The 8,871-nt window shown below is 47.5% G+C and overlaps 1 long non-coding RNA gene across 2 annotated transcripts; it reads right to left on the bottom strand.

The window, feature by feature from the left end:
- Positions 1-512: 512 nt before the first annotated feature.
- Positions 513-4,628, bottom strand: LOC125132407 (uncharacterized). 2 transcript variants are annotated; one of them, XR_007136239.1, is made up of 2 exons: positions 4,395-4,628; positions 513-831 (listed from the first exon to the last, which is right to left on the bottom strand). It is a non-coding gene; the product is annotated as an uncharacterized LOC125132407 (long non-coding RNA). The 2 variants fall into 2 exon arrangements; XR_007136240.1 differs by having other exon boundaries at positions 4,407-4,628.
- Between the last annotated feature and the right edge of the window lie 4,243 nt (positions 4,629-8,871).

Below are 8,871 nucleotides of genomic sequence, written 5' to 3'. Positions count from 1 at the left end.
AAAGGAAAAAAAAAGCCATCCTTGTTCTGGAAGATGTCCAGAACACGGGGGCCGCACCCAACTTCTAACCGCCATGTGTCCACGCGTGGGACACACAGACCACTCTGGGCTCTCAGGGGCAAGTGCCTCACCGTTCTCTGCTGGAAGGGGCGTGTGCGATCACCCAGCTCTGGATGCCTCCCGGCCCGAACTCTGCCCCATGTGGTCCTGTTCTCATTTTTCTGCTTTGATCTGTGTAGAGGGTTGCACCTCTGTCCCTCCCCAGAGAAGCCCCCTTGAGACCTGTGAATGGGAACTTATTTGGAAGAAGGGTGATATCACCTTGGATCATCCGGGTGGGCCCTAAACCCGATGGCAAGTGTCCTAATAAGAGGAAGGCAGAGGGACACGGAACACAGATGGCGGAGGAAGGGGCCACGTGAGATGGAGGCAGAGACCGGAGTGATGGGGCCACGAGCCCAGGACCACCTGGAGCCCCCAGAGGCTGGAGGAGGCAAGGAAGGCTCTTCCTGTAGAAGCTTCATGGGATGCGGCCCTGGCCCCACCTTGATTTAATATTTCTGGCCTCCAGAAGAGAGGGAATATATTTCTGGTGTGTTGAGCCACCACGTTTGTGGGAACTTGTTAGGCCGCCACAGGAAATGAATACAGTGTTTGGGGGCCCGTCGCCTTCCACCCTGAAGACAGAGTTCCTGTGTCTTTCAGATGCTGTCTCCTCACACGAAGAAAGTGAGGCTCAGAAAGAAAGCAGAGCCAGAACCAGAACTCAGGTCCCCAGAACCTCCTCCTCCAAGATCCCGGGGTCACTGTGGGAACTTGCAAGGTGTTTTCCTGTTGAGAAAATACAGGATACTTAGTGAGTTTTCTTTTAAGGCCGTGCTCGAGAACACAAGCTTTTGATGGAGTCCTGGTTAGTTTGCTTACTTGCTGTGTGGCTTTGGTCAAGAGGCTAACCTCTCTGTGCCTCAGTTTCTCCTATAAAATAGGGACAACAAGACAAGACATCTCAGAAGGCTGTGATGGGGAGTATATAAGAATCAACTTTGCCATTTGACATAGTCCCAACAGTCTTTGCAAAGCCGTAAAACCAGCAAAATAAATGAGATGCAAAGATGGGAAGGTAAGAGATGAAACTGCAACTTGGAGTTCCTGTCGTGGCGCAACAGAAATGAATCTGACTAGGAACCATGAGGTTGCAGGTTCGATCCCTGGCCTCGCTCAGTGGGTCGAGGATCCGGCATTGCCGTGAGCCCTGGTGTAGGTTGCAGACGTGGCTCGGATCTGGTGTTGCTGTGGCTGTGGCTGTGGCGTAGGCCGGCAGCTGTAGCTCCGAATGGACCCCTAGCCTGGGAACCTCCATGTGCCACGGGTGTGGCCCTAAAAAGCCAAAAACAAAACAAAACAAAAACAAAAACAAAACCCTGTAACTTGAGAGTTCCCACTGTAGCCCAGTGGGTTAAGGATCTGGAAATTGTCTCTGCAGTGGCTGGGGACGATGCCAAGGTGTAGGTTCAATTTCCAGCCTGTGCAGTGGCCATGGGTTAAGCATCCAGCATTGCCACAGCTACGGCATAATTTGTAGCTGTGGCTCAAATTCTATCTCTGGTGAGAAAATAAGTAAATAGGAGTTCCCGTCATGGCTCAGTGGTTAACGAATCCACCTAGGAATCATGAGGTTGCGGGTTTGATCCCTGGCCTTGCTCAGTGGGTTATTAAGGATCTGGTGTTGCCGTGAGCTGTGGTGTAGGTCACAGAATCCCATGTTGCTGTGGCTGTGGTGCAGGCCAGCAGCTACAGCTCTGATTTGACCCCTAGCCTGGGAACCTCCCTATGCCGTGAGTGCGCGCCTCCCCCCCCACCGCCCCCCGCAAAAAACCTCCCAAAACCCAAACTGCCATTTCGCAGAAAAACTCAGAGAATCAATAATCTTTTTCTCCCCTTTTTTCCCTGCCACTCGGCATATGGAATTCGGGCTAGGGATCAGATCTGAGCCACAGTTGATGCAGCAGTGCCAGATCCTTAACCCACTGTGCTGGGCCAGGGGTTGAACTTGTGTCCTGGCACTGTTGAGATGCCACAGATCCTGTGGTGCCACATTGGGAACTCCAGTTCAGTGATTCTTAACCTTTTTGGTCTCAGGTCCCCTTATGCTCTTAAAAAATATGAGAGGAGTTCCCTGATGGCCTAGTAGTTAGGGACCTAGTGTTGTCACTGCTGTGGCTTGGGTTACTTCTATGACTTGGATTCGATTCCTGGCCCAGAAACTTTTGCATACCATAGGTACGGCCAAAAAAAATTATTGACTCTAAAGATTTTTTGTTGATGTGGATTATATTTATCCATACCTACTGTATTAGAGGTTAAAACTGAGAAATTTAAGCAATATTAATTTTAAAAACCAATTTTAGGTGAACATAAATAATATATTTAAAATTCAAAACAATGGTATTTTCCAAAACAAAAAGAAAATTTAATGAGAACAGGGGCATGGTTTCACTTTTTTTTTTTTTGTCTTTTTGCCTTTTGAGGGCTGCTCCCGCAGCATATGGAGGTTCCCAGGCTAGGGGGTTGAATCAGAGCTGTAGCCACTGGCGTACACCAGAGCCACAGCAACGTGGGATCCGAGCCACGTCTGCAACCTATACCACAGCTCATGGCAATGCCGGATCCTTAACCCCCTGAGCGAGGCCAGGGATCGAACCTGCAACCTCATGGTTCCTAGTCAGATTCGTTAACCACTGAGCCATGATGGGGACTCCTGGTTTCACATTTTTGCAGATCCTTTTAATGTCTGACTCAGCAGAAGAAAGCTGGGTCTTCACATCTGCTTCTGTGCACAGTCTGCTGTGATTCTGTGCAGGCTGCTCTGTACACTCAGGACGAAATGAGAGTGAAAAGGGCAGGGAAGGAGTGTCCATGAGGACATAGTGTCCATGAGGATGCGGGCTTGATCCCTGGCCTCGCTCAGTGAGTTAAGGATCTGGCATTGCCTAGAGCTACAGAGTAGGTCACAGATGTGGCTCAGATCTGTTGTTGCCATGGCTGTGGTATAGGCGAGTGGCTGCTGCTCCAATTTGACCCCTAGCCTGGGAACTTCCATCTCCTGCAGTGTGGCGAATAAAGAAAAAAGAAAAAAGGTGAGTGACTTGATATTATTATAATCATTTTGACCTTGGGGACCCCCAGGTCAATCATTTTGACCTGGGGAACGCCCCCCCCCCCCCCGGGAGGGTTCTGTGGACTGTAGTTTGAGAATCACTCCTTCCCTTTGGGTTCTATAGGGCCTAGAGACAGTATCCTAGGAACGGAACACCTCTTGTGCCAGGCGACCTGGTTCAAAAGACAGTTCTGGTGGCTCAGCAGGTTAAGGAGCTGGCATCGTCACAGCTGTAGCTCTAGTTAGTGCAGTGGCATGGGTTCAATCCAGCAGGGGAAAAAAAAAAAAAAAAAAGAGCTAGAGAGACAGCTTTGACTGCAAGCAGGGTGAGCTCAGCTATTCTCAGATATTCTCGTTTCTTCATCTCTCACATGGAGATTGGAGTTCCCATTGTGGCTCAGTGGGTTAAGAACCCGACTGGTATCCATGAAGATGCAAGTTTGATAGCTGGCCTTGCTCATTGGGCTAAGGATCCCGCATTGCTGCAAACTGTGGCGTACGTCGCAGTTGTGGCTTGCATCTGGCATTGGTGTGGCTGTGGCATAGGTCAGCAGCTGCAGCTCCAGCTCTGATTTGACCCCTGGCCTGGGAACCTACATATGTCACAAGTTCGGCCCTAAAAAGACAAACAAACCGAAAAAAAAAACAAAAAAAAAAACCTTTCCAAACCAAAACAAAAAATATGAATATGGTACCGGTGAAAATAATAAAAGTACCTCCATCCTAAGGTTATAGCAAGACCCTTAGATTTCTCCTCAAGTTACATCTGGCATGCAGTGTACAGTAAACATTTTGCTGTTAATAGCTTGGGAAACACCATTTTATTTTATTACCACTTTTTATTCATGCAGTTAGTTTCTCCAGAGGCCAGTCTTGTGCTGGTCAGTGCTGGGGACATGGCGATGACTGAGAAGGGCCTGGCTCTGCCTTCAAAGGGCTCCCCATCCAGCAAGGCCCAGAGTTTAATTTGTGAGGGATGGCCCTTAGCACCGGGAACCTGAGAAGCGTGAGTTCTTAGGACTGGGGAGGTGGGGAAAGGCAAGGAGCCCTGGCAAGTGGAGAGGGGGACAACTGTGGCCTGATGATTGGCCCGGTTATTTTGCTATTTTGCCCGTTTCTCTGACCCTAAGACGCCTCAGTCGTGTTGCCTATCTGGTTCATCCCCCCACCTTCCCAACCTCTCTTGTATAAAGTTAGTTCATAGATTGGGGGGGGGGCTCTTTGAGGGAAGTCCCACCTCTGATCTAACCTCGGTCTCTCATGCTGCAGCTCCTCCTTTTGCTGCACATCCATCCACAGTGCCACGTGGAAACTTAGGATGTCCAGGCAGAAGAGGTGTCCGGGATGGCGGGGGTCCGGTCCAGGCGCCTCCCCTGTCCCCCATCCGGGGGCCGCCGCTCGGGGCCCGGGTGAGTCAGTCCCCGGCGGCTTCCGCGTCATCCCGGCCGCTCCGCTCCTCGCTATTTCGGGTTCCGGGCGCTATAAATAGAGGCTCACGGAGCCGAGCCTCTCCCCCTCCGCTCCGGCCCCCCTGCGTCCCCGGCCCCGCCGCGATTGCCCGGCCGCGCGTCACGGCGGCTAAGTTTAGAGGCGGGTGGGGACGCCGGCCGGGTCACTGCGCCCCTCTGCCGCGCCCCCGCTTCCAGAGCCTTCGGTCCACAGCACTCTACCCCCAGCCCTGAGTCCCCTGTGCGGAATTAGAGGCGAGGTGTCCCCATTTTCGCCATCCCCACCCCAATCCTTCCGAGGCGCAGAGGAAACTCGAAGTCGGGATCAGGGGAAGGTTTGCTAGTGGACCAGGGTCTGGAGGAGTCGCCTGGGAACTTCGGTTGGGGCTGGAATTTGCACTTGGAGCGCTGGGAAGGTCGGGGAAATCAGAGTACAGACAGCTGTTAGATTCGAACTGGCAACTCTGGGAGCCGGTAGTTTCGAATCCGGGATCTGGAAGTTCCATTTGGGAACTGGGTGTAGGCATCAAACTTGGAAATACAATGTAGAGCCGAGGGCAGCTACCCCCCCCCCCCCGCTTAACTAATCTAAACAGTCTCAGAGTTACCTGAACCGCGCTCAGCGGGGCCTTTGCCGCACTTCTGCGTTAGAGAAGCGGGTCGGGAGAAGCGAAGGGGCTGCTTCTCCGTGGTCTTGTCCCAGCGCGGGTTCTGGCGGAGCGGGTTCTGGCGCCCCTACACCCCAAATCCTCTTGTGGGGCACCATCGCCCCCTGGCGGAAAAGGCACGCATTGCAGGTTTGTTTGGTAATTCCCATTCCCCAGCGGGAGAAACTGAGGCCCGCCCGAGAGAAATGCCCAGAGAGCATTTTCTTCTCTCTGCTCTTGGATTCAGAGACACATTTTCACAGTCCTTCGCTGTCACTGTGGCCTCGGTTCCTTCATATATCAAATGAGCCATTGGTATATAATCTTAAAGTAGATTAAGTACTTTGAGCTAAGTCCTCACAGTAACGCTATTGTGAGGGTTATTGGGGAGGATTATCACGAGGACTTAATCTACTTTAAGATTAAGTTATCTAGTTGATGGCAATATTTTTTTTCACATTTGAATAATTTATATTTTCCTATGCTATGAACATTAAGATATAATAAAAATAATGCATGAGACATACTTTTGCCAAAAGTTATTTGATATTTACCTGAAAATCAATGATAAGTATCTAAATTTTTAAATTTCCTTTCAGTCTTTTATTTACAGGTATACTTTTTTAAATTTAGTAATGAATTTTATTACGTTTATAGGTGCACAAACATCATCACAACCAAATTTTTACAGCATTTCCATCCCAAGCCCTCAGTGCATCCCCCTGCCCCCCAGCCTGTCTCATTTGGAAACCATAAGTTTTTCAAAGTCTGAGTCAGTGTCTGTTCTGCAAAGAAGCTCATTGTGTCCTTTTTTCAGATTCCACATGTCAGTGAAAGCATTTGATGTTGGTGTCTCATTGTCTGAATGAGTTCACTTAGCATGGTAATTTCTAGGTCCATCCATGTTGCTGCAAATGCCATTATTTCTTTTCTTTTAATGGCTGAGTAATATTCCGTTGTGTGTATGTACCACATCTTCTTGATCCACTCCTCTGTCGATGGACATTTAGGTTGTTTCCATGTCTTGGCTATTGCAAATAGCACTGCAGTGAGCATCGGAGGATGTGTGTCTTTGCAAGTCATGATTTTCTCTGGAGAGATGCCCAGAAGTGGGATTGCTGGATCAAATGGTAATTCTATTTTTAGTTTTCTGAGGAATCTCCATACTGTCTTCCACAGTGGTTGCACCAATTTACATTCCAACCAGCAGTGATATAGGGTTCCTTTTTCTCCACACCCTCTCCTGCACTTATTGTTTGTAGACTTTTGGATGATGGCCGTTCTGGCTGGTGTAAGGTAGTACCTCGTAGTGGTTTTGATTTGTATTTCTTTAATAATGAGTGATGTTGAATATCCTTTCATGTGTATTTTGGCCATCTGTATGTCTTCTTTGGAGAATTGTCTGTTTAGATCTTCTGCCCATTTTTTGATGGGGTTGTTTGGTTTTTTGGTATTGAGCTGTGGGAGGTATTTATAAATGTTGGAGATGAGTCCCTTGTCAGTCGATTCATTTGCAAATATTTTCTCCCATTCTGTGTGTTGTCTTCTCATTTTGTTTAGGGTTTCCTTTGCTGTGCAGAAACTTTTAAGTTTAATTAAGTCCCATTTGTTTATTTTTGTTTTTATTGTCATTACTCTAAGAGGTGGATCTGAGAAGATGTTGCTGTCGTTTAGTCAGTCGGGAGAGTGTTTGGCCTACGTTTTCCTCTAAGAGTCGGGAGAGTGTTTGGCCTATGTTTTCCTCTAAGAGTGTCTGATCTTATATCTAGGTCTTTAATCCATTTTGAGTTGATTTTTGGGTATGGTGTTAGGAAGTGTTCTAATTTCATTCTTTTCCATGTGGCTGCCCAGTTTTCCCAGCACCTCTTATTGAACAGGCTGTCTTTCCTCCATTGTATATTCTTGCCCCCTTTGTCATAGATTAGTTGACTGTAGGTGTGTGGGTTTAATTCTGGGCTTTCTATCCTGTTCCACTGCTCTATATTTCTTTGTGCCAGTACCATACGGTTTTGATGACTGTAACTTTGTAGTATAGTCTGAAGCCAGGGAGCCTGATTCCTCCAGCTCCATTTTTCCTTTTCAGGATGTCTTTGTGCTTCCAAACAAACTTTAAAATATTTTGTTCGAGTTCTGCGAAAAATGTCCTTGGTGATTTGATAGGGATTGCATTGAATCTGTAGATTGCCTTGGGTAATATAGTCATTTTGATAATATTGACTCCTCCAATCCAAGAGCGTGGTGTGTCTTTCCATCTGTTTGTGTCATCTTTGATTTCTTTCATCAGCATCTTATAGTTTTCAGAGTACAGGTCTTTTGTCTCTTTAGGTAGGTTTATTCCTAGGTATTTTTTTTTTCTTTTTGATGCAATGGTAAATGGGATTGCTTCCCTAATTTCTCTTTCTGATCTTTCATTGTTAGTATATAGAAATGCCATTGATTTCTGTGTATTGATTTTGTATCCTGCGACTTTGCCAAATTCGTGGATGAGCTCTAAAAGTTTTCTGGTAGAGTCTTTAGGATTCTCTAGCTATAGTACCATGTCCCCTGCAAATAGTGATACTTTTACTTCCTCCTTTCCAATTTGGATTCCTTTTATTTCTTTTACTTCTCTGATGGCTGTGGCTAGGACTTCCCAAACTATAATAGTGACAAGAGCGGACATCCTTGTCTTGTTCCTGATCTCGAGGGGAATTCTTTCAGCTTTTCACTATTGAGAATGATGTTTGGGTTTGTCATATATGGCCTTTATAATGTTGAGGTAGGTTCCGTCTATGCCCACTTTCTGAAGGGTTTTTATCAGAAATGGGAGCTGGATGTTGTCAAAGGCATTTTCTGCATCTATGGAGAGAATCGTCTGGTTTGTTTGGTAATTCCCGTTCTCTAACGGGAGAAACTGAGGCCCGCCCAAGCTGGCTTCCTTCTGGAAATGCGCTCTGCCCTTGGATTCAGAGACACATTTTCACAGTCCTTCGCTGTCACTGTGGCTTAGTTCCTTCATACATCAAATGAGCCATTGGTATATAATCTTAAAGTAGATTAAGTGCTTTGAGCTAAGTCCTCACAATAACGCTATTGTGAGGGTTATTGGGGAGGATTATCGCGAGGACTTAATCTACCTTAAGATTAAGTTATCTAGCTGATGGCAATATACGCATTTTTTTTTCTTTGCTTTATTAGGGCCACACCTGCAGTATATGGAGGTTCCCAGGCTAGGGGTTGATTTGGAGCTACAGCCGCCAGCCTACACCACAGCCACAGCAACGCCAGATCCGAGCCAAGTCTGCAGCCTACACCACAGCTCATGGCAATGCCGGGTCCTTAACCCACTGAATGAGGCTAGGGATCGAACCCGCAACCTCATGGTTCCTAGTTGGATTTGCTTCCACTGCGTTGCAATGGGAACTCTCTGATGGCAATATTTTTGTTATTTAGAGAGCCCCTCTTCCTGTAACTGTGTGGCCCCCTGTCCCATCATATTGTTCACAGCACTGTGCTTTATCATCTTCAGAGCATGTATGGCTGTCTGGAACCCTTATTTGTGTGTTTCTTTCCTATGGTCTGTCTCCCCCATGAGACACTCAACTGCACAGGGCAGGGACCGTGTCTGATTTGCTGGCAG

This window comes from Phacochoerus africanus, chromosome 8 (genome assembly GCF_016906955.1).
Source record: "Phacochoerus africanus isolate WHEZ1 chromosome 8, ROS_Pafr_v1, whole genome shotgun sequence".
In the NCBI taxonomy this organism is placed as follows: Eukaryota; Metazoa; Chordata; class Mammalia; order Artiodactyla; family Suidae; genus Phacochoerus; species Phacochoerus africanus.
This window is presented reverse-complemented; position numbering and strand designations above follow the sequence as displayed.